The sequence below is a fragment of the Mus caroli genome, unplaced genomic scaffold (genome assembly GCF_978045245.1).
Source record: "Mus caroli unplaced genomic scaffold, Mus_caroli_1 scaffold_19, whole genome shotgun sequence".
NCBI lineage: Eukaryota > Metazoa > Chordata > Mammalia > Rodentia > Muridae > Mus > Mus caroli.
Window position 1 is genome coordinate 68,150,571 of NW_028227274.1, and position 24,494 is coordinate 68,175,064.

Genomic DNA, 24,494 nt, shown 5'->3' on the forward strand with positions numbered 1-24,494 from the left:
CAGCACCGGAACACAGAGAAAGTGGATTCTGGGTGTTTACTGGCCAGCAAATGGGACCCAAAGCAGCAAGTGTCTGTGAGAGAACATCTTAAATAATCAGTACAGTGGAGGGCATTCCAGCATCAACCTATAGCTTCATAGACAGCTGCATGGTAAATATGCATCTGCCACACATGGAAAATAAAGAGAGAAGGAAGACAGAAAACAAAGAAACAAAACAAACATACAAAGTTTATACATTGAGCCCAGAAAACCAAAGGTGCCAGGGTGACATAATCTCAGGATACAGAGTTACGGAAGAGGACCAGCTGCTTCCTGGGTTCTGAAACATAAGGCTAAGGAAAGCAGGGAGGGCCTGAAGAAGTCTTGCTGGATTTTCAGAGAAATGTGTCTTCGGAAGCTTGAGAGAGTGTGTAAACCAATGGTAGCCCTGCCACGAGGAATCCACTGTGTGTTGAAAAGAGGAGCTTGGGGGCTGGAGAGATGGCTCAGCGGTTAAGAGCACTGACTGCTCTTCCAGAGGTCCTGAGTTCAAATCCCAGCAAACACATGATGGCTCACAACCATCTGTGCAGCATACAGTGTATGCATATACATAAAATAGATAAATCTTTTAAAAAAAGAATTTCAAGATTGGAGAGGAGAGAAGAGGAGAGGAGAGGAGAGGAGAGGAGAGGAGAGGAGAGGAGAGGAGAGGAGAGGAGAGGAGAGGAGAGGAGAGGAGAGGAGAGGAGAGGAGAGGAGAGGAGAGGAGAGGAGAGGAGAGGAGAGGAGATTGGGAAAGTTTCTAGTAGCCAATCACCTGTGCCAGGGAATTTCCCACCTCTGAGCGGAGGCAATGGGGGGAGGAGTGAGGTTCCTTTCTCAACATCTTCTGCTATGTGAGAGCCCCCTACTTCCCAGAGAGAAGTGGAAGCCTCTCCCTCTTGCTGCAGCCCCACACCTCTCAGAATGCCTGAACTCAAGAGTAAGCCCTTTATGAACCAGGGTACAAATGTGCTTGGCTCAGTGGGTTATAGTCCACCTGCCTCAGAGTCACAGCCAGTATTTGCAGGCCTGTATTGGTGAACAATACATTGGCCACTAGAATTGCTGTCCCAGTCCCCAGAAAATCCAGGGATATTTATGGTATGTAGATAAGCATCCTTATTCACTGCTCCATTCTTAATCAGGCCATTTGGGTCAATCTGGCTTATAGTCTATAGGTTATCTAAATCTCATTACATTTTAAGAGAGAAAATGTTATAGGGTTTAATTTAAAATTCCTAGATTCTTTTTGGGCCCAAGCTTGTCACTCATAAGACAGAATGAACCTTTTTAAGTTAAATTCCAGAAATTAATATTTCTGTTCTGGGAGTATGAGAAACGTCAAGGTGTCTCCATCATTCATGAGCATTGATGAACATGTAGGCACACATATACTCTGCCTGTATCCAAGCATGTCACTTGTGTCAAAATTACATTTTCTCTTGCTGGTAAGTGCTACAGGTATTTCAGTTTGCGCTACTTTTAGACTTGTTACTCTTGGGAGAGTTAATTACAAACAATTTAATTAAGATCTCTTGCTCATTAATGTTCTAGTAGCTTAGCAAGTTTGGGTTAGCCCAGCAGGCTGCAGAAGTTTAATTTCATCAGGTACCCTCCTATTATCACATTCACTATTAGTACAGTGGAGTTTGTTTCTTTATCCTTCCCTGCCTGGGGTCCTGACAACATTTAAATTATCATTAAAACTAAGAATTCAGGGAGTCTCTTTTAGTTGCCACCTGCCCTGAGATGAGGGTTCATTCCATTCGGAGTCTTTCCCATGCAAGCTCAAGCATCCACCACTACCATTCACCTCGATAAGGTGAAACAGTGCTTTGCTGTTATTAAAAGTAGAGCAGTCATGCGTGGGTTCCATTAACTTTGTGAAAAATCACAGATTGAAAACACAGAGAAGGTGAAAGTGTGCCAAAAAAGGGGGAGTGGGTGGGTAGGGGATTGGGGGTGGGTGGGTATGGGGGACTTTTGGGATAGCATTGAAATTGTAAACGAGGAAAATACCTAGTAAAAAGATAAATTAAAAAAAAAAAAGAAAAAAAAAAAAGAAAAGACAGAGAAAAGTCAACCAAACAGAAAACAAAACAAAACCCTATTTTGTAATAGATCTGAAGCTCCAAAACTAAGTGTGTTAATTTTGACAGCCTCACAAAGACTATACACAGCAAAGGGAAACCAAGTAGTTAAGAAAACAGTTTATTTCCACCCCCCCCCCTTGGACATTACATATAAGCACAACTTATAGAGAATCACAAACATCGCGAATCGCCAATAGAGGCAGCTAGATTAGAATCTAAGACCCATAAACGTCAGATTTGTTTTAGAAACTTCCATACTCAAAATTGACCAACCCTCTGACATCAGTGCTCCAGGAACCAGGATGAATGAGATTTCTGGTTTAGATAGAAAAGAGAGATTTCTTAGAGCTGATTTTTTTTTTCTTTCTAGATTTTGGCTATTAATTTATCTTCTCTCTTGAGGGTGGTGTCTATTAGTAGTCGTCTGGCCAGCAGTCTGTCTGTCCGTATGCATGGGACGGGAATTGCTCCTGGTTAGAGAGAAGGACAGAGTCAGGGCTTGGTTTTCTTTTCCAGTTTGATAGTCATGAAAGGACACCAAAGTGGCCTTCTAAATACATAGTTGCCGGCATCCCGAGACTTCCTAAAGCCATAAATTATTGCATATTCACGAAGAATATGATAAACTTAAAATGCTTTTGTAAAATTAATGGAAAAGAGAAACAATACTTCTTTAATAATTTTACGGTTAAACTTCTAACAGCAAAAACAAACAAGCAAACAAACAACAAAAACAATTTACTGTAAGTTGATACAGGGACACTGGAAGGTACAGCTCCAAATGAGAGTGTGGGGCTCTGGGTATGATAAGCCTCTGGTAGGTTTACAAGGTTTAGCAAATGAAAATGTGTAACTTCCAGTTGGATTTGAATTTCACGTAAACAAGGAGAATTATTGAAGGATAGACTTATCCAGTGCAATACTTAGGACAATCTTACCCTGAAACAATGTTTAGTGTCTAAACTGAACTGGGCATATGTATTTTACCATCTGATAACTGTAGACCCTGGGAACCCAGAGTTGAGTGTCTACCCACAGGTTACTTTGTAGCACCTTGGCCACTAGAACCCAAATTGTCTTGGTCTTATTTTGTGATGTGGCACCTTAAATAATTGTCCTATTGGCAATCTGTTATTTCATCTGTGACTTCTAAAAATGGAAAAAAAATTGTCTTTCCTTCTCAGGAGTCTCATGTCTAAAGACAATAATTATTTATTTAGTTTCCACCCTTTTAATTGACACCACCCAAAGCCTGAAGATAAAAACCACAGTTACTCTGTGAAGCTGTGATGTTAACCTGGAAACATCAGAACTGCTTCCTCACACTGTGACATAGATGACAAAATTGTTTGACTTGTACTAAAACTTAGAGAGAATTACAACTGAAAAGAAGTGTAGTGCATAGTTAGAATCGAGCTTTCAGTGTAAAAAAAAAAAACAAAAACAACTTTGAGCCCTCATAAAATCCATTTCTTTTTTTTTTTTAACCATCAAAAAATAAAACCAGAGGGTGGCTACTTACCAATGAAAATGTGCAAACATTGTCTAAAAAAGACAATGACTTTAGCAGCTGAGAAATGTGATGGAAACGGACCGTGGTTTGCTTCAGTGGCAGTAATTTTATAGCCCAAAGCTGTGTTTTCTGGCAAGAAAGAGGAGTGCCTGGCTGAGCAGTGTAAAAACATGTGATCCTCCACAGGACGCTGCGAAGGGAGTAGGGACTGGGATTCCCACCACCTTTGAGGCCAGGCACTGAAAACTGAGACCATAGTTGTAGTTGTTGTTGTTGTAGCTGTTGTTGTTGCTGTTGTAGTGGTTTTATATCTTGCTTCTGCAGGAACAAAGAGTCTGTAAACACTACACTACTGTCATTTTTTTTTTCCCCTCAGTATCCTGACAGTTTGTCTCCAAGAGACGTGACAGACAAACTGGCTAACTCATATTGCCTGTGCTGAAAGGGCTACTGTTGGTACCAGTAAAAGTTGGGCTTGCAGACACACTGCTCGGTGCATTGATTCTACCTACAGATCTGGGTGGTCGGGTTTCCTTGTGTTTTTTTGTTTGTTTGTTTGCTGTCGTTGCTGTTGTTTTGTTTTCATTTAGTTTTGTTTTTCCACTCAAGGAGAAAGACAGTCTGAAAATGAACCACTAATTTTGATCTAGTCAGAGCTAAGCACAGCACATTGAACCCAAAGCGGGGAGCCTCACACAATTTTGAAATCAAGAGATTTATTGGAATTATACGTCAATTTCCTCTGAGAGATCGATACAGAAATATCTGTGAATGGCTGGCCGGATATCAGGAAACTGCTTAACAATGACACTACAGTGAGAGAGGAAACAGGAGTGAAGGAAGTTAAACCTGAATTGTTATCAACTGAAACTGGGTTTAAGTACGTGGGGGTTAGTGTGCTAGAAGTGGTGCGTCCGTGCGTGCGTCCGTGCGTAGATTGTAATTACAGCAAAGGTCTCTGGGGAGAGTGGACTGGACTGGCAGGAAGAGTTTGTTTCAAGGCGTGGCTTGCAAATGGAGGAGATGCAACCCCTGCCCTGCGGGGGGAGGAGTCTGGAGGAGGCAGCCACACATACAGTTCCTCTTGGCAGTTAACAGGAAGGTATTTGAAAGGTGAGATGGAGCGCTGCCTAGCTACCCTGTTTGCCACATATACTGTAGCTGCACCACTTCCCGTTGGCCTCTAAGTCCTATACACCTGAATTCTGTGTCAGTCTTAGAGATCTGCTTCTTAGGATCGTGCCAAAAAGCAACTTGAACAACCATTGCCAAAGAAACTGGACAAATTAGGACCATGCCTGCACAGTCTCCGGGTTGTTGGAGTAGGCAGGATGCCATGTGCCCTACTTCCTCCTAGAGCTGGACACTGCCAAGCCCTTGGAGCACTAAGGGCACATTTGGTCAATATGGCCAGTATTTGCCAGGCCTGACTGTGCAAGGTGTGTGGAACACAAGAGCTTCTCTGTCCCGTCCTCTGGGGTGGATGGGCAGGAGGAGGGGAGGGGGTTGCATGGTGACATGATTTCATAGGAGATAAAGAAGGGGGTGGACAGTGCCTACAATTTCGTGAAGTAAATCAAGCATACTTAAAAAGAAGAAAGAAAAAGAAAGGAAACATAGCCCTTTATAGTCACAAAAGAAAGCTTAGTTTGAAACCAGTCTCTCTGTCCTTTCTCTGCTGGGTAATCTAATTTGAATGCAAGGAAGTCTGGCAGTTGCAAATGCTAGCTGGCAAAAGAAACGCATTTTCATAGACTTCCTGGGATTCTTTGCCTCCCTCAAATATTTTGGATACAGAGAACATGGCACAGATTCTTCAGTCGGTGCTAATGATGAGGAGAACGGCATAATGGAGAGCGGGCCTCATCCAGAGAGAAGTCGTGCAGATGAACGCATCCTGCCCAAAATGGAGGCCGCTTCCAAGGCTGCCAGGCTGGCGACCACGAGCCGCGAAGACTGTGACATCCAAGTGTCGCGGCTCCAGTCAAAGTCGGAAGAGTCTGCCAATTGAAGACAATTAGCAAGCACGACTTCTCAATTGTGTTGACAGATGAGGGAGAAAAATCAAATAGATGTGAGGGTTGTGTTTATCCTGCTGCAGTGTTTTGCAATATTATGTCTATTGATTTGCTTTTTCTTTCTGAGTTATTGGGTGGATGGCGCGAGGCTCTGCCTGTCAACCCGAGCGAGCTTGCTTTCGCAGCTGCTTGTCAAGTGAGAATTTCTACACAAATCACCACAACCCGTCTCACAGGGGACATTAGGCCAAAGATACTATTATGATTTAATGGAAGGTGGGGGAGGGAGCTGTAGCATGTGGCTCGATTTTTTTTTCTTTCTAGAACAATTGGTTATAGCTTGTGAATTCTGTAAAGTGGTGCAGCCTGCTGTAATAGGTTTTGTAGGTTTCCAGGGTCCAGGAAGGTAGGCTGGGATGTGTGGCTGTCACTTGCTTTCATGGTTGACCTTCTCTGTAAAATGTGGTGTAAGTTCACATCACTTTATACTGGGTTGCAACATTGTCAAATTAAGGCACAATGTTCTGTTGTTGGAAACACAGACCAATACTTTTCAGAAACCAGAGTCTCTGGGGCCACTACAATTGTTCCAGAAATTCTGTTCTTTGCTTTCCACAGCCTCCCCGTTGTATGTTCTTTATTTCCAGATGCCTCTGAGCCCAGCTTGGAAGGTCTTTCCAACTGGATCCATCCTCCCTAGTGTAGCCACTCATCCTTCTATATTTTTTAACCTGAAAATTTAATGTGAAGCTGGCTCTGATATTTGGATCTATGGTAGGAGCCCTGGGTCTAATACAAAAGAAACAGATGTAGGATAAGTCTCTGAGAGAATGAAAGCCCTAACATTGCAACCACATACATTTGGGAAAGGGAATTTAACCAAAGGAATGACTGTTTATGTTCCGGAAACAGTGTAGAAGGTGAGACAAGAGAAGAGGAAAAAGAGAGTGAGCTATGTGTGGAAACAGCCCAGGACTTGGGAACATCCCTCAGGTCATGTTTCATATGATACATGCTTATGATACATGTGTATGACCCCCACCAGTGCAAGAAGTCAGAATTACCCAATAGCTTTTACTCTCTCTCTCTGACAATTGATTCATATAGGTCCATGCACACAGACACACAAAGACCGTTTTGAGATAGAATCTTGCTGTGCAACCCTGGGTGACATCAACTCATTCCACATTTCAGGCTGGCCTTGAACTTGCCAACCTCCAGTTTGCCACCTGAGTAACTTAGTTTACAGGAGCAGGCCGTCATGTCTAGCATTATTAACTCATGTTTAAGCAATACCCCCCCCCATCCCCCGGGAAGCAGTTATGTAGTCTCTCTGTTCCATATCCCCCCAAACAAGCGCAGAGTCGCGCTCTCCATGGGATGGGTGTTAAGCTGGGCTGAAAAGCTCCAGAAGGCAGAAATCACATACATCTTGGCTAGGAATGAAATCCTGCACTCTGGGCATGTGTTCGTGCCTACAAATTTCTTCTTGGTATTACATTCTGAGGCCTCTGCCTCCAACTTGCTTGCTGGTAGGGAGTTAGGTACATTTAGGGAGATGCATGGCTTTCCTGCAAAGAACACAGGGACTGTTAAACAAACAGCAGGAAGTAGGCTCAATTTTAAATAAAATTTACAGGCCCAGAATGAATGCCCTTCCCTAAATAACTAACTTACTACTAGGGAGTTTCTTAGGCACCGGGGATTAGAAATGCCGATTCTAAAGTTAATTACAATACATAAACATGTATTTAAAAAGATAAGTATTTGACATTATTTTGGAACTTGACTGAAAATTGCTTCCTAAGGACAAAATCTCCTTCTACAAGCTCTCAGATGACTTAATATACAGCAAAGAGGCATGCATCACACAGCACGGGGGCTTCCTCAGCCATGCATTCTGTACAAATACCAGCCTTTCCGACTCTTTGTTCCATCTCCCAATACAGCGTCTCCTCTCTCAGGAGTCGTCTTCTTTTTGCTACCCCGAATGCCATCAATATCATCACAGGAGACAATGTGCCCTAGTGGAGTTCCATTATCAAAAATTCTTATGCTTCTTCAGCTAAATCATCGTGAGCAGATGCTGTACTCTGCCTATCCTCTGTACCAGCCAGTTCACAGAGCAGAATACCGGGGATCTCGGATGCCTTTCAACTTGCCCAAGGCTGTTCAGCATCCATTCAGCATCGTGGATAGGCACCGGATGCTATAAAAATACAAATCGATTCCCACCACAAATCCTTGTCCCCAAAGTGCTGATCATCTAGGTGTGATTGGCCATTCGCCTGGAGACATGGCTATGGATGTGCTAAAAGGGATTGACATTTCAAGCCCTCCTGTGGGGAAGAGGCTATTTGATGGCAAGAATGGCCTCCTTAGAACTTACAGGGTTGAAAGCTTTCAGGGGCTGGCCATGTGTAATTCTGTTCTGCATATAGGTTCATCTCCGTTTTATAGACTATGAACACTAAAACCCAGCCAGTTAAATAACCACAAACCTAACCATTGGCAGACTCCACCTATGTTCAAAATTACCACTAACCTTTCAAGCTGGGCAGGCTCTGCTCTGTCTGTAAGCTAAGCACAGTGCCATCTACATTTGCAGGTGGTTGCATTAAATCAGGTATATTTTCCAGTAGCTCTGGGATGCTGCATGAATCCATCAGGATGCATATGTTGAAATCCTCGTTTCCAATGCAGGGCCTTCGGGAGGTGAGTATATCATGAGTGTGGAACTGGAAAAAATGAGAGCGATGTCCTTATGAGAAGGAACAGTGAGTATATGTTACCTCTTTGCTCTCCGTCTTTTATGGGCACTGTAAGAATCTGGCTGCCCACAGACAGAAAATAGCCAGCTCCAGATTCCACACTGCAACACTCTGGCCTTTAAATTTGTCCTCCCCAACATGGTGCAGAACAAATGGTTGTTATTTGGGTACAGTGGCACAAACCGCCTCAGTCTCCCCAGCTCTAAGGTATCAGTCTTTGTAAACAGCATTGCTGTTTTACAGTTAACTTAAAATAGCTGTCAATGCACAAGTTCGAAGCCTCCTTCTTTTGGATATTAATATATTATTGAAAGAAATGGTTTAGCTTGAAGACGCCCATTCTCCTTAAATCTGTCATGACTCTTGGGCCTATAGAAGAGGAATAGTTTACGAAAAGACCAGTGGGTTAAGTACTGAACTGCTTTCCATCTGGCTCTCAGTAGCTTCTTTCAGACAGAATTCTTTAAGTGTTTTTGGTTGTTATTGAGGGAGGGCTGATTGCATGTGTATGTGGAGGTCAGAGGGTGACTTGTGGAATTGACTTTCTCCTCCCTTCACATACGTTCTAGGGCTCTAACTCCGGTGGGCCAAGCTTGCATAACAAGCACCTTTGCTTGCTCAGCCATCTTGTCCTCCCTTGACTCAGTCTTCCTGATGTCCACACTTTGCCTCTTGTTACCATTTCCTGAGCCTGCAGGAGCAATGGCAGTAAAGCATGTCCTGGACTTTTTAATTCTCTTTGGAAATGTTCCTTAGATATTTTATTGACTCTCTTGATTGTTAAGCGGTTGAAGCTGTTCTCTAATCCCCACCAGGAATAATAAATAGACAATTACATCTATGGCTGAAGGCTGTTAGACCCCAGGGTCCAGATAGAGTTGATTGTGAGAGAGCAGCATCCTCATGTGAGCCACTAACACAAGAAAAAGGAAGGATGCTTTAGAGATCTTGCAACTCACACCTACACACGAGGCCACTGTATGCGACACTTAGTAGGAGCTTTAGAAATTAGCATTCTCTTCTTCTTATATGTAGAATTTCTATCAAATTGATGAGTTTACAAATGAAGATTAGGAATTCATAGTGAGTATATCTTGAGATGAAATGTCAAAGCTATTCATGGATGAAACGTGTGCAGCTCAAAAGAAAGGATATGCAGAGAGATAAACAACAGTATCTGAAAGTATGATAGCCCCAAGAGCTTGCTTCATTGTGAATTTTGTGCTCCCCTCCCAGGATTCCCGTCAGACTCACCATATACAATGCACTTACTACATGAAGACCACTTGAAGGCACGTCCTAGTAGCCCCATACAGACTATTCTGCCTCTTCTAAATCTCTAAATCCAATGCACATTTACAGAAACCAGAAGACAGATAACAAACACATATGTGATACTTTGGGATGTATGAGAAAGATGAGGCATGCCAAAATGCTAAGAAATAGTGCATGTCATTGAGCCATGATGAGGTATTTCAGAGAAGCAAAAGGTCAGCTTCCAATCAGTGGCATTTAGATGACTGCTTGCTCTATCCCTGTGTCAAACTAACCGTGACCCCACAGACACTTACAATCAGTTAACTGATTAGTTAATTACTTATTTTACTGTTGGAGATAAGATCTCACTATGTAGCTGGCCTGGAACTCACAGACCCCCTCTGTTCTGGAGGGTTTTACCTGCCAAACTCTCCACTCCCTATTTTGCAGATCCAAGTTTCTTCGGCTTAACATGATTACCATGAGCAGCAGAAGGCGGTGATTTCAGGGCACTATCTTCTGAAGCCTTCATGAATGAGGGATGAGTGCTACCAGCAAGATGAAGGATTATGTCCCCATCTTACATCTGACACATACTTTGCAAAGGGTCAATAGCCTAGTTAATGCCTGTGTTGGCTTCCTCTAGAGATCAAGTTTCTAGTAAGTCCTGAATATCTGGATCCTCAGTTGCTTCTGTGCAGCTAGTGAGCCACAGACTCACCCACCATTGAGGTCTGTCTCAGATTTATCTGGGTGGAGGGCTTTATTGGGTTCTCTATCTCAACCATGGTAAAAGGCTTCTATTTGTATCTGTTACTCTGTGTCTAAGTCTTACTGGTCATCTTCATGTTATTTTAACTCTGTATGACTATATTCCTTTTCCCTGTTCAAATGTGTGGCTTCTGATTCCTGGTTGGTTCTCAGTGGACATATGAAATGCTAAGTAGATTTTTACATGATTCAGACAAGTTCAAAAATAAATGTTTTTCTTTTAATTGTTACAAATTAACAGCGAGAAGCAGAGGGTTTTAGGAGCACCGGCTTGCATCACATGGACTTAGTAACCACTATGTGATTGGCCCTCCATAAATGAAGAATGTGTGGCAATTGTCAGTGGAATCTAAACCAGACCTTTAAGTCATTAGGTAGTTTTCAAGGACTAGACCTAGAGAAACAATTGAGTGATTCATTAGATATAAATTTTACTGAAAAAAAAATAGAGAAGAAAAATGAGTAGTTTTCATCTCTATCCTGCAGCTTCATCTGAGAAATCAGCTGTTTCAAGAAACTAAGCATCACTGAGCACAGTGAAGCTGCCACCATCCTTAGAACCGGGATAAAGACCACAGTCACTGCCAACAGCTACTTTCAGATTTCCTGGGCAGATTCGCACATGACTGGGAACAATTCAGAGTTACTTTGCTTTGGAGGACGTGATCTGTATATGCTTGGACCATGGAGTGGCACTATTAGGAGGTGTGGCCTTGTTGGAGTAGGTGTGTCACCGTGGGTGTGGGCTTTAAGACCCTCATCCTAGCTGCCTGGAAGCCAGTATTCTGCTAGCAGCTTTCAGATAAGGATGCAAAACTCTCAGCTATACCCGTACCATGCCTGCCTGGATGCTGCCATGTTCCCACCTTGATGATAATGGACTGAACCTCTGAACCTATAAGGCAGCTCCAATGAAATGTTGTCCTTATTAGAGATGCCTTGGCCATGATGTCTGTTCACAGCAGTAAAACCCTAACTAAAACAGAGGATGTTATGTGTATGGAATAAGGTGTCATGTGTGAGCCAATTTCCTTTAGCTGTGATGCTATTGGCTACATAATTCTTTGGTTATTATATGAATCCCTTCTTATAAACTAGATGCAGTAATAGCAGGCTTTCCCCAGTTTTCACTTTCTTCACATTTTTAGTTCTATTACAGGTAACTAGCATATTTTAGGTTGACCACCTGAAAATAAATTGTCTCTCTCTTTCTCTGTCTTTCTTTGTCTCTCTGTTTCTCTTTTACACAGACAGACAGACAGACAGACAGACAGACACACAAAGCACACACACACATTTATAGTAACTTTACATTATCAAGAAGGAGTATGAGCACTTTTCTTCTGTAAAGGGTCATATCTTATCTTCAATTTTAAGCACTGCATTTTTGGCTGTGACTGCTGATCCCTGTCATCCTGGTGCAAATGTAGTCACTTGTAAGAGTATGAAGACAGCCGAGTTCCAATTAGACTTTATGTTACAGTTTGAACTTGAAATATTCCACTCAGGTTCACACTATGTTCGAACACTAGGAGCCCATCTACTAGTACCCTTTGGAGAGTTTCCAGAAACTTGCGATCTGGGGACTGGCGGGTAAGCAGGTCACCAGTGGTACACCTTCACCTTCGAAGGTTACTACTTGCTTCTAGTTCTGAACTACCTTCACTATTTCCTGGTCAGCCTCAAATGTGAACACTTTCTGTCACATGTTCCCTCCACCATGAAATATGCTGTGACTTCCCCACATGGGTTGATGGTCTGCAACCCATTGAGACCACAAGTCAAGATAAACCATTATACTTTTGAATTAGAGACGTTATAAGAAACTGATTTTTTTCTTCCTACTTTTCTATTTTGAATAGTGAACATGTATTTCATTATCAGCAGAATTAGTTTGAAAATATTTTCTTCACATCTATTTGCACAAATAATTATTTCAGTTATTTTTTTAGCTTAGCCTTGTAGATACCTCTCATCCTTGTAACGTGACTACTGGCAAATTGTTTCCTTTATGCTGGTGGATCCAGGGACAGCATACAAAGCTGGTTACATAATCTGCTGTAGTTAGTGATATGTGGTGGAAATTTTCTGTAGTGACTAAAAACGAACAAAAGCAGCCAGTGACAGTGACCTAAAACCTCCTTATACCTTGAGACAGCTAGGACTCTTATCCATTTTCCGTGAGAAAATATTCAAATGTTTATAGACTGAATTCCAAGCTTCTCATTCTAGGGAAATGGACACAGAGTTGTAAATAGCATATTGCCTTTATTTAAAGAGCCTATTAATATTTCTTAGTGTTTCAGCCACTTTTGGAAAAATTATGAGGCAAAGACAGGAAAAGCTCTACAAACACCTCAGGACTCAAGACATGCTTATAATTTGGGACCGATGATTTATTTAGTTCTGCGATCAAGATAGATATTATAATATGGTGCAAATTAGAATGAAGATACTAAATAATTTACGCTAATGCTCTCAGTTATAAAGATAACTGCCTCACTTTGCAACTGATATAAATTAAGGGAATATATTTAAATGTATATTTTAATCAATCAAGAAGGCTCGTCTGCCAGCCGGTGTTAGATGCTAATGCACGCGCTCAAGGAAACGGTCTGTTTATTAACTAATTAAATGCCAGCTGACTGAGCTGCTGAATTCATGTAAGGGGGTGGTACTGTTCTGGCCATTGGGTACACTTCACAGTCAAAGTCCAGTGTTCAATTAACAATGATAGTTTGCTACCAACTGGTCTGAGATGCTGTGTATTCAAACTGCAACATCTATGATGACATTAAGAGAACAAGGTAGAGGAAGTTAAGATGGTGTACCAAAAAAAAAAAAAAAACAGCACTAGAGAGAGTGTCAGCTCATCACCTGAGACCCTGGGTTTCCTAGCCTGCTGCCCAGCACATAGTAGGTTGCTCAGTGAGTACACAATGGAACAGAATGAAGTTGAATGTGCTTTTAAGTGCCGTGATGAGTGGGAAGAAAGGTGTCTTTTCAATCTCCGGGACTTCACAAAAAGCCCACATAAACACCCACCCGCATCAAAAGCTCCTGGAGCATTAAAGTAAGGGAGGGGTGCAGGTAGGGATGGTGAATGCTCGCCACCGTGAAAGCAGAACCAACAAATTAGGCTACATTAGCTGCTCAGGGAGCGCAAGGCATGAAAGAGAAGGCATTTGAATGGAAAGCTGAAGAATGAGCCGCGCTGGAAACACAATCAGGACCATTTCCTTACTAATCAAAATCTATTTGCTTCAGCTTTTATTTTATTTTTTTCTGTACAAGCATTTTTTTCTCATACATCATGGGCATAGAAAATAAAATCAGACAGAAAAGGGGTGCCTCCTTGGATTCCCAATGAGTTGCTGTCAAACTCACCTCTGGGATCTTTCTTCCTTTCCAATTTGCTTGTTTTATCTCCAGGAAGAGCTGAAGGTGATTCAAGCAGATTCCTGCTTGCTCGAGTAATGCGTTTGTTGAAGAAATAGCTCTATCCGAATTTCATCCAAATGAGTTACCCTTTTCGAGATATGTTCATTTTTGTGTCTTAAAATTAAAAAAAAAATCCCTTCAAAAATGAGGGTGAACTCAAAACAGCCATGTAAAAATGTGGTAGTACCTGAACTTAAAAAAATTAAATATAATTCAAGACAAAGTAGCTCATGACTGTAAACTTGAAGTATCAGGTACTCTTTGAAACTCTCAATCGTTTTTGAGGTTTATTTATTTTTTCTTTATGTCTGTTAAAGTTTGAGGATTTTTTCAGGTGCCACGAAAATTTCACAAAAGGATCTCACCAAATTGGACAGCACATTTAATCGCTCTTTCTTTGATGTCCTCTAATTAAGGATGGAGAATTTAACGACCTCCGTATCTCTTGGCTGTTTGCTTCTTTCAAGAGACTGGCTGGATAGGGCACGTCTTCAAAGTCCCATCGTGGCTGCTTAACTGGGTTCAAAACTTATGATATGATCCCAGCCATAATGAGCTCACAAGCTGGCCATGCCTGCAGTGAATTCCTTAATCTTTTTTTACACTTAGGCACAATAGTAGCAACGGACCTGGGGGCACACTTTCTGTGGTTTCACCACAAGCATGACTTTGTCACCTGGCTCAGCCCCGGATCCCTTGAAAGTCTCTGTGAATCCTCTAAAGATCTCAAACTTCAGTGAGGATGACAGCCCTCAGATTCGTATCTCTAGACAAATGATAAATAGAGTGTGTCTCGCCCAAGCATGTATCAAACTTTAGGAGCATCATGGACTTCCCAGCAGAATAAATATCTCTGTGTGCCACGTTGGCAACAATGAGGAGCCTAATAATTATGTTGGCCAAAGAACAATTCAAACAATGCTTCATGTGCTACGCTAGTTCAAGGAGAGCCACCCTTCCTCTGGACATTCAGAGAGATTGAGATCACATGAGTTTTCTGGCTGCCTCACCATAGCATACTTGTTAATCACCCAGCTCTGCTGACCCACCTCCAATCGCTGAAGGCACTATTTCCAAAGGTTAAAGACCATGACCAATTACTTCTTCCTGATGAAGTGTCAGTGAAGAGAGATTGAGATCTTAACATGTGTATTTTAACCTTCCTAACACATTCCCTTTTTCAAATTCAAAACCTGCACAAGGAAGAGAAGAACTGGCTGGTGGTTGTTAGGAAGCCAAGCCATGTGAATTTGATTTTCCTGACACTAAATCTGTACTTTCTATATTACCTGCATTCCCAGTTCTGTCTTGTCTCTTTGCACTGTCTGATTGTACCATTGCTGTATTGAACACAATGCTGAGTGAATGTTCTTATCGCTATTATTGAATTAGATGCTTTGAATCTAACTATCTCATTTTGAGAGAAGGACATACTCTCTTTGTGCTTTTCACTTTAGGAAAACAGAGCATATTGAACAAGTGGCTCTATTTATAAAATGAAGACAAATATCTCACAGATCTACTGTCACTAAAAAATAAATTGCAGTTGAAAGTTGAGAAAGTCCTTATAAATTTCATCTGTAATCTTATTTTACAAATGAAGTGACTGAGGCCTAGGGGGTATGGAGGGTTTGCTTAAGGTTATACCATCTTCTTAGTTGTTGAACATAGGTCCCCTGAGTCACTGACCGCCATGTAGATCCTTTGTTTCATTGTGCCTGGTCTCGTTTGTGTATACATAATATATCTGTTGGTATCTTAGTCACACAATTTGAAACACAAAATATTCACATAAACGAGCTGTATTTCTTTTCTCTAGAGTTGTATTTAAGATCAGCGTTTTATTTTGCCCCGAAATTAAAAGAACAAATGCACAATATTACATGATACCATTTCTAAAGCGCCATGAATCACTGGAAATGATACAGACGTGACAACATCCATATCGTCTATGCCAATTATTGCGCCTCTCTTATGGGATAATTAGGAGATGCTCGCCGAAATACGCTTTTCATTTTCATTCACTGGTAATGACCATGTTCTCCTTCAGCAAAGATTTATTTTCTCCCACCTCTGCTTCAACTGAGCTAAGGATTTACTCTCAACTCATGCAAATGAAAGGTGTATATTCCAATGCATGCGTGTGTGTGTGTGTGTGTGTGTGTGTTTGGGTAATTAAGACATACATATTAACTTTTTAGCTGATACAAGAAGATACAGCTTCAAAATATTGGAAATTTGTCCCAGATAGAACACATCTTCATGTCTTCAATTCTATATAAAACAAGCGATATTTACAGGAATAATTCTCTATGTAATTACACAATTATTAAAAACACAGTAGTGAAGTAGGAGCTTTTATCAAGTCATTCAAATTAGTGCTATTTCATACTAATCACTATCTACTTGAATGTGTATTGCTTGGATGTGACTGTAGAAAGCTCATTAAATAAATTTTCTTTAAAATTTAATTACTGGGAACTTCTTCAGATAATAATGATTATGGGTATAATTAGGATCTTTGTTCCTCTTTGTTGTTAGACTAAAAGGTACAAAGACTCAGAGAAAAGAGATTGAAATTGCATATCCAACACTTGGAGTAGTTGTCACAGGCGTTGTAGAATATTAAAGAGCCCCATCCAGCAGTGGTGCATGGAGATCGAAGCATGGAAATTGTAATTTGGCATTTAGTCATTTAGTCTTTCATTTACATCCTAAATTGCCCGGGATGTAGCCACAAACCATAAGTGAGGAAGAATACAGGGCCCTTTCCTTTAATGTATGACTGTAGAAGATGCTACACTTTCATAATATCTTTGCTCGTGAGGACTCTGGTCCTGGGCTCCTGTGATTTTAGAAAGCTATCAGGAGAGGTGCCATTTCCTCTCGGCATTCTGAATAAAAACATCCCGCTAGTGAGTGGACTCGGTGCTTCAAACCCTCTGTAATGCTACAAAAACATGTTCATGCTCTGATTAGTGAGAATTTCAGACTCTTTTTTGGACTTGATGATTAAACTTGAGCATAAAGCGAAGGCTACACAAATTCTTTCCTAAGATGACTTCATTGAGAGGCAATATACACTAAACGGAAAAGCGGCAAATAACTCCTGCATTTGATTGCTGTGACGGTCCCCCAGCTCCTCAAAAACAATTCCAAATCAGTATTGTAGTGCATAAAAGTGTTCCCTCTTATGAAATTCCGAGTGCAGAAATAAATTGTGGGTCTTTTTATTAAAGACTTTTTGACCGATGCAGGGAGTGAGCATGCCTCAGCTCACACATTCCGTTTGCAAAATATTCAACAGGAGCATGTAAGAAAATATTAGTATGGCTGAATCTGGGTGCCACCCAGGGGAGTGAAATCAAAGACAAAGATCTCAGTCTGTCTCATCGCTGCAGGATAAGGGAAGGGGCTCTCTTTAGATTAGAAATAACATTCCTGACCCAGACTCTTCCCGCTACTGGTCATCATGGACCCCTGTGGGCATCTGTCCTGTATTGGTCAGCCGATAGTGTATTCAAACAGTTCTTATACAAGCACAAAAGTCTCACTTAGTAGACTCAGGACATTTTAATTGGCTGTTTGAGATGGAAGCTAATTGGTACTGCAGTTAAGACTTGTAGTGACAGGGACAAATTCCTGTATGACTCAACTTCTCACATTTCTTTTCTAATTTTCAGCTATGACCATCTGACAGGAGTTGAACATTCCCGGAAGCCTTTTGCTTCCCTATGCATTAATCTTCTACACAGGGACTTTCAGATTCGGGTTAAACCCACTGGGAGGTTTCCTGTTGGACATGCTCACTGTGACTTACCGAGGATGCTAAGGAGTGTGTCCACTCCCATGCGATTTTCTAGATTTGAAGGTTTCCCCAAAGGCAGTCCCCGCACTTCACTGTTTGAGCCGAGAACTGACTCCAACAGGTCACTGCATTCTTTACCTTGCTGCAGACACTCGGACTTTTTCCTCCCCTACTTTTTGCCTCTGCTTGTTTCAGTTTAGCACCTGCTGAAAAGAGAGACTCCCACATTCAGTGATGACATCCGTATCATGTTTGAGTTCCTCGTGGTATTCACTTAGAGGTACAGAAATCAGATAGGTTATGTAACGGACATACTAACACTCCAAATTAATTGTATGACAGTTAACATTCATTCATGAGTTCCAAGTTCCCTCAGTAGAATCTATGACTCTTAGCTTCTCTCAGATGAAAGAACTCAAGGCCTCTCTAAACATAGGGCAGCAGGAAAATACGTTTCCATAATGGAGGAAGTGCAAGGAATCATGGGAACACTTGATCAGATGTTCCTCTGTTCTCCTTGGCAGCCAGGATATTTGGCCTGGCTTATGATGCATTGATATATTGAGGACTACAGTTACCATATCAGCTCTCCATCTCTCACAGGCTTCAGCTGAGTTGACCTGTGGTCCTTACAAATAGCCCAGGTCTTAGGTTCACGGGAGGTGTGGGTGAAAGCTTGTGTCTATTTGTGCTTTAAGATACTTAGAGATGGGCAGTGGTGGCGCATGCCTTTAATCCCAGCACTCAGAAGGCAGAGGCAAAGGCAGGCAGATCTTTGTGAGTTCAAGGCCAACCTGGTCTACAAAGACAATTCCAGGACAGGCAGAACTGTTACCTAGAGAGGACTTGTCTTGAAAACCAAAACGAAACCAAAACAATACTTTGAGACGAGTGGCACCATCACTGATGTAAATTGAAAGTTATAATTTTGCAAAGAAAGCTACTAATCTCCCTCCTATTGAAGACATCCACACCAAGATATCAGCTTATTATTTTTCAATGTTTCCTGCTTTTGTTTCTGTAAACAATGTGGGCTTGTTTAGAGATCCCATTACGTGAAGAATGAGCTTTTTTATATATAATTTCAGCCCCTGAATTAAATATGATTTTGGATGTTATAATTTTACATTTTATTTTATTACTTTATATTTTATATGCTTAACATTTTGGAAGGACTCATGAGAGCTGGTTTTAAAATACTTATGAATTCACTAGTCCTTGACTTGGTATTTTGAGTTTATGCTGATACTCTGGCAATTGTTTGGGGACGTACCTTAGATCGAGTAAATCTGTGTAAGAGAAATCAGTAAAGATGGGACAAAGGATATCTTAGATAAAATGTAGGCAATTTTCTTATCCAACAAATACAGCATAAATTTTGTCTCTTCAGCTTTCAAACCGTTTAATCCAATTCTCAGAACACAGTTCACGTCCAGCATTCATCTGTGTGTGGTCCCACTGGTTAGTGTTGCTGGCTATACACAGTTGCTATTCTGCACCAACTCTACTTATACTACTTCAAAGCTGACATGTCTCTCAGTGAACTCCACTGAGTTGCTCTGCCACTAGATAGGTTTTTCTCCCGTTTCCAGTCCTATTTTGTGTAATAATGAGTTGACTAATTTCTTCTCTAGGCATCCTCTCTTAACAGGCCCACCAAGTCCTTTAGGCGAGCCTGCCCATGCAAACCTAAATTTCTTCATAGTTTTCTTTTGTCTCCCAAATAAAGCCTTGTGGCAGGGGACATTAGTCTAGGCTCTTCTACTAGGGTCTTTGTTGTCCACTATAGGACTACCAGAATTCTCTAGAAGGATTTGTTCTCTTCACTGGAAGTTTCTGAGGTCAGAAACCTCACCTCTTATCTAATCTGATGCAGCCAGCTCTATAGAAACCACTTAGTGAAAGTTTGTTGAATGTGGAACTGAGGTGTACTAGAGCGCCAACCACTCTCCAGCACACTGTCCTTCCCAGCTGATGTTGATGGATCTGAACTCTCTGATTATCAGCTACTGTGACACCATCTTGTCTTTGCTCGTGAGAGTCCTTTACCTTAGAACGCCGACTCTTCTTTCTTCTTCTTGCCTTAGCTCATTCTCAGAGAATGTTCTGTGCAAAGTCCTTCCTTGAATATCTTGGTAGGCTTAAACTGGTTTCTCTGTTCTTCCAGAGCGTTTTGTGTAAACCTCTACCAGCTCCTACTCTAAGTTACTGTAAAGAGTACCATCACGTCCTTGGTCTATTTTATTAATCTACACATTCCTTACGGTTCTGCCTAGGACCAAACCTTGAATATAGTGAGTGCATGAATATAGTCAGTGATGTGATAACCTACACTGAGATTTGTGTACAACTTCTGGGAAGCTGTTCTATTTGCTATGCTGGTGTGCTGTGTTAGAATTTCTTTATCAGAGTTAGCCTCGAAATATCAACCGTCAACCTTATTATATGGTATTGTTTGTTTTTGTTTTAGCAGTATTAATGAAGTGTCATTGATGTACAATAGGTTGCATATACTTAAGGAGTTAATGTTTTAACATATTTATATATGCCAGACATGATCACTGTAATCATAATAACGAACATGATATCTATAACACAGCTAAGTTTCTTTTTGTCCCTTTGCCTTTTCTCACGTTCTCTCTCCAGGCAAGTCTTGCTTTGCTTTCCTTTATCACTATAGATTACTTTAGACTTACTAGAAATTCTAGTAGGTGGAGTCCAAAGTGAGCTTCGCTTTTGTCTGTCTCCTTTCATTGGACATCATACTCAGCACCTGTTCACTCAGATTGTTTTGTTTTGGTTTTTTCTTGTTATTGCTATTACTTTTTGTTGTTTCATTAGAGCAGTGGTTCTCGGGGCATTGAATGACCATGTCACAGGGCTCACATATCAGATTTTCTGCATATCAGATGTTGAAGTTATGTTCATGACAGTAGCAAAAATTGCAGTGATGAAGTAACCATGAAAATCATTTATCGGTTGAGGTTCACCACAACAAGAGGACTCTCAGCATTAGGAAGGCTGTGAACCAATGACCATGGGGATATCACAAAATTTTCTTATTCATTCAGCAGAAGATAGCAAGTGGATTGTTTGCAGGTTTTCCCTCATTACACAACAATGCCACTGTAAGCAGTTATGTACATGTCTTTGTATGGACGCAAGCTTACATTTCCCTTGCACTAATGCCTAGATATGGAAATATCAAGTCTTATGGTGTATATTTAATTTTTCAAAAAGTGCCTTGACTGTTTTCCAGAATTCTTTTTCAATTTTATATCCCTGCCACCAGAGTTTCAGTCACTCCATATCCTCACTAACACCAACAAAAATATAAACAAGTAAATTACTTGCACATGTGTTTCTGTTGTTATCTTTCATTTCTTAATGACAAATGAGTCCAAGTGTCTTTCCTTTGCTTACATACTGACTTCCTCCTGTTTTTCAGGTGAAGTCAGTGCAACTGTTTTTCCCACCTAAAAGGAGGTTACCTTTGTGTTAAGTTTTAGGGAGTTCTTCGATGTTTTAGATCTTAAGCTTTGAGTAAAATGTGGTTCACAAGTGTGCCCGTCCAGCTGTCTTTCCACAGCATTTGAAATGATGACAAAGACAGAAGGTATCCTTGGAGGCTGTTGTTTTTATGATGCTTTTGACACTGAGTACGTCGTTGTCTAACCTAAGGTCACATGATTCCTTCCTACTCTTTTTTGTAGTTTTATATGTTTCAAACCACTCTTCCTTGTATACATGGGTATGGCCTCCTTGGAATTGCTTTTTATATTTCATTAGATATAATGAAAAAAATTTAGTTTCCTTTTGTTTCTTCTGGGAATCCATTTGACACCATATGTTACACAAATAGTGCAGAATTGTTAGCTTTAACTTTTATTGAAAATCAGTTATCTATATGTCATATATATTTGTTTTTATGTTTTTATTCTGTATACTGATCATTCAACTTTTTGTCTGTCTCTAGACCAGTTGCTAATCTGTCTTGATTACTAAGATTTATCATAACTCTTCGGGTCAGATCCCATGAGTTACCCTATCTCCTTCTTTTTCGGGGTGTTCTTTTTGGAGTGTTCTTTTTCAGGTGTTTTTACTTTCTGGTCTCTGCTTTTAGACTGGAGCTGCAGACTAGAAAGCTGGAAAGTCAGTGTTTGACTCTATCTTGCCTTTCTGAAAATATTTTGCTATACACAGCAAATCCTTATTCTTTTGTCTCTGGTAATTTTATTTGATCTAGGTTTTCTGATAAACTTGGAAGAAGGACAGCATTTCTCAGGCTCTTTGGAACTCGATCCTGCCATTTTGTGAGAATACTTTGAAGATTGACAGTTTCTCTCAACTATAGTTAATCATACATAAAATGCCCACATACTGAAAAGCAAGTCATTCTATATGTTGGGAGGCGTGCTTCCCCCATAGAAGAAGAAAGAGAAAGAAAAAGCCACACACATTAGTGCACAATGCTGCAGAAGGTGTTTTCCTGAACTCTAGACAATGGCGCCTAATGGATCATTTGTGCTGTGCACCAAAGCCTTTTGATTTTGCAACAAGAGAAATCATCTCTGATGATGCTTTTGCTCAGCCAAGTTCTTCAATCAGGAAAATTACAAAAACCCGAAACATCAAGGAATGAGACCATGTTTGGGAGAACAAACAGAAAGTCTGCTTGGCAGACTTGACTATTGAAGAGCGTGTGAAGCAAGCTGAGAGATAGTTTGAAGGGGGAAATGTGTACAGCATTCATTATTTCCCTGGTAATAGTGTCTAGTCCTTTCTTTGCCCTTGAATAATTAGTCTTAATGCTTCTTTTGTAACGTAGAGATGGTGAGCTTCTCAGACGCACCCATGCTAACCTATCAGTTCAGATTGTAGGTAAGATATGTACTGGATGGAAGTTTCCAGGACTTTCCATGTGGTAGACTGTATTCTGTCAGTCTTGGTTCCTCCTGCTATCCAACGGGTATCACTGTGACCACTTCTAAAAGCAGTTTAGGAGGAGAAACAGCCCCCATTCCCATTGGGAGTCCAAACACTGTAGTTAGGATCATGGCTTTGTTCGGTTCCTAGGAAAGGACTGTTAAACTGGGTTCTTTCATTAGTCTTTCTCTCATAGCTGTGTATTGAATGCCTTCAAACACTTCTTTGAAAGGTGTCTTTCAGAGGACTAGTAGAGTGGAAAAGCCTGTTCTGTCTTGTCCTGGTCTGTTTCTCCTCTATAAAATGAGTGACATGGTCTAAATGAACTTCAAGGGTTGCTTAGCTCTGAAAAACTACAAATTTGTGGTGTTTATGAATCTACTTGACTTGTTTTGTCCATTAGATCCGCAGTTTTCAACCTGTGGACCATGACCCCTTTAAGGATTAAATGACCCTTTCATAGGGGTCACATAACAGACATCCTGCATATCAGATATTTGTATTATGATTTACAATAGTAGAAAATTACAGTTATGAGGTAGCAACAGAAATAATTTTATGGTTTGACTCACCACAGCATGAAGGACTGTATTAAAGGGTTGCAGGATTGGGAAGGTTGAGAAGCACTGCATTAGATTGCGATTTGTTCAGTGATAGGGCTCATGGTTCTTCTGTCTTCTGCAGTACTGGAGCATTTGGGTAATCCCGTGCCAGGAAATAGTTGGAAACTCCTTCAATGGATGGAGTTCTCCAGTGTTCCGGATCATCAAGCAACCTTGATATGACACATCATGGTAAACAAAACAGAGTTAAAGAGAACCATCAGGAAGTAACTAACTGTCCTGGCTGCTTTTGTCTGTCAACCTGACGCAATCTGGAGTTATCACAGAGAAAGGAGCCTCCCTTGAGGAAATGCCTCCATGAGATCCAGCTGTAAGGCATTTTCTCAATTACTGATCAAGGGGGAAAGGCCCCTTGTGGGTGGAACCATCCCTGGGCTGGCAGTCTTGGGTTCTATAAGAGAGCAGCCTGAGCAAGTCAGGGGAAGCAAGCCAGTAAAGAACATCCCTCCATGGCCTCTGCATCAGCTCCTGCTTCCTGACCTGCTTGAGTTCCAGTCCTGACTTCCTTTGGTGATGAACGGCAGTATGGATGTGTAAGCCGAATAAACCCTTTCCTCCCCAACTTGCTTCTCGGTCATGATGTTTGTGCAGGAACTAACCCTGGAAGGAGGGCCTATGCATACAATTTCTCAGTGAATAAAACAGAAGGTTTGGCTTGGCCAAAAGGTTAGTACTGGAATCAAATTATCCCGTGACTGTGATTTGTGCTTTTATGATCTGGGGGAGAGACAGAAAAACAAGCTAATGAGATTACATACTACAGGAAAGAGCAATGAGAACAAAGTACAGGATGCCATGAAGGACCCAAATGGATTCTGATCCAGCCTGGAGAGCCAGTGACCAGAGAAGTGACACACTTCCACGGAAGTTAATTTTGGGGTGAGAGTCAAATATCAGCACTAAAATTTTGCACATGCTGATCCCTCTACTTGAAATGTCTTCCTCCAGGGCTTGACTGAGGAACTTCCTACGCATGCTTTGCATCTTACCTCTGTTTTACTTCTCCAAGGAGATCTCTGGGTTTAGCTGAATAATCAAATGGCATAATGTGCACTCATCATAACAAGGGCATGTTTGTGCTTGTAGTTGTCTGATCTCTCTCTGGTGACATCACTATGAGAAACTGCACACGAAGGGCTACATTTGAGTTTCTCTGCTCCTACTGTTGCTCTTCCTCCTGAGACCTGAGCCTGCTATAGGCAGCACATGTGTGGTGAATGATAACATGTATATCATGTATGACATG

At 41.2% G+C, this 24,494-nt stretch overlaps 1 long non-coding RNA gene across 1 annotated transcript; it reads left to right on the plus strand.

Moving 5' to 3' along the window:
* The first annotated feature begins 4,608 nt into the window (after positions 1 to 4,608).
* On the plus strand, positions 4,609 to 11,585 carry LOC147000322 (uncharacterized). Its single transcript, XR_015046041.1, has 3 exons — positions 4,609 to 8,366; positions 10,130 to 10,339; positions 10,937 to 11,585. It is a non-coding gene; the product is annotated as an uncharacterized LOC147000322 (long non-coding RNA).
* The last annotated feature ends 12,909 nt before the right edge of the window (positions 11,586 to 24,494 follow it).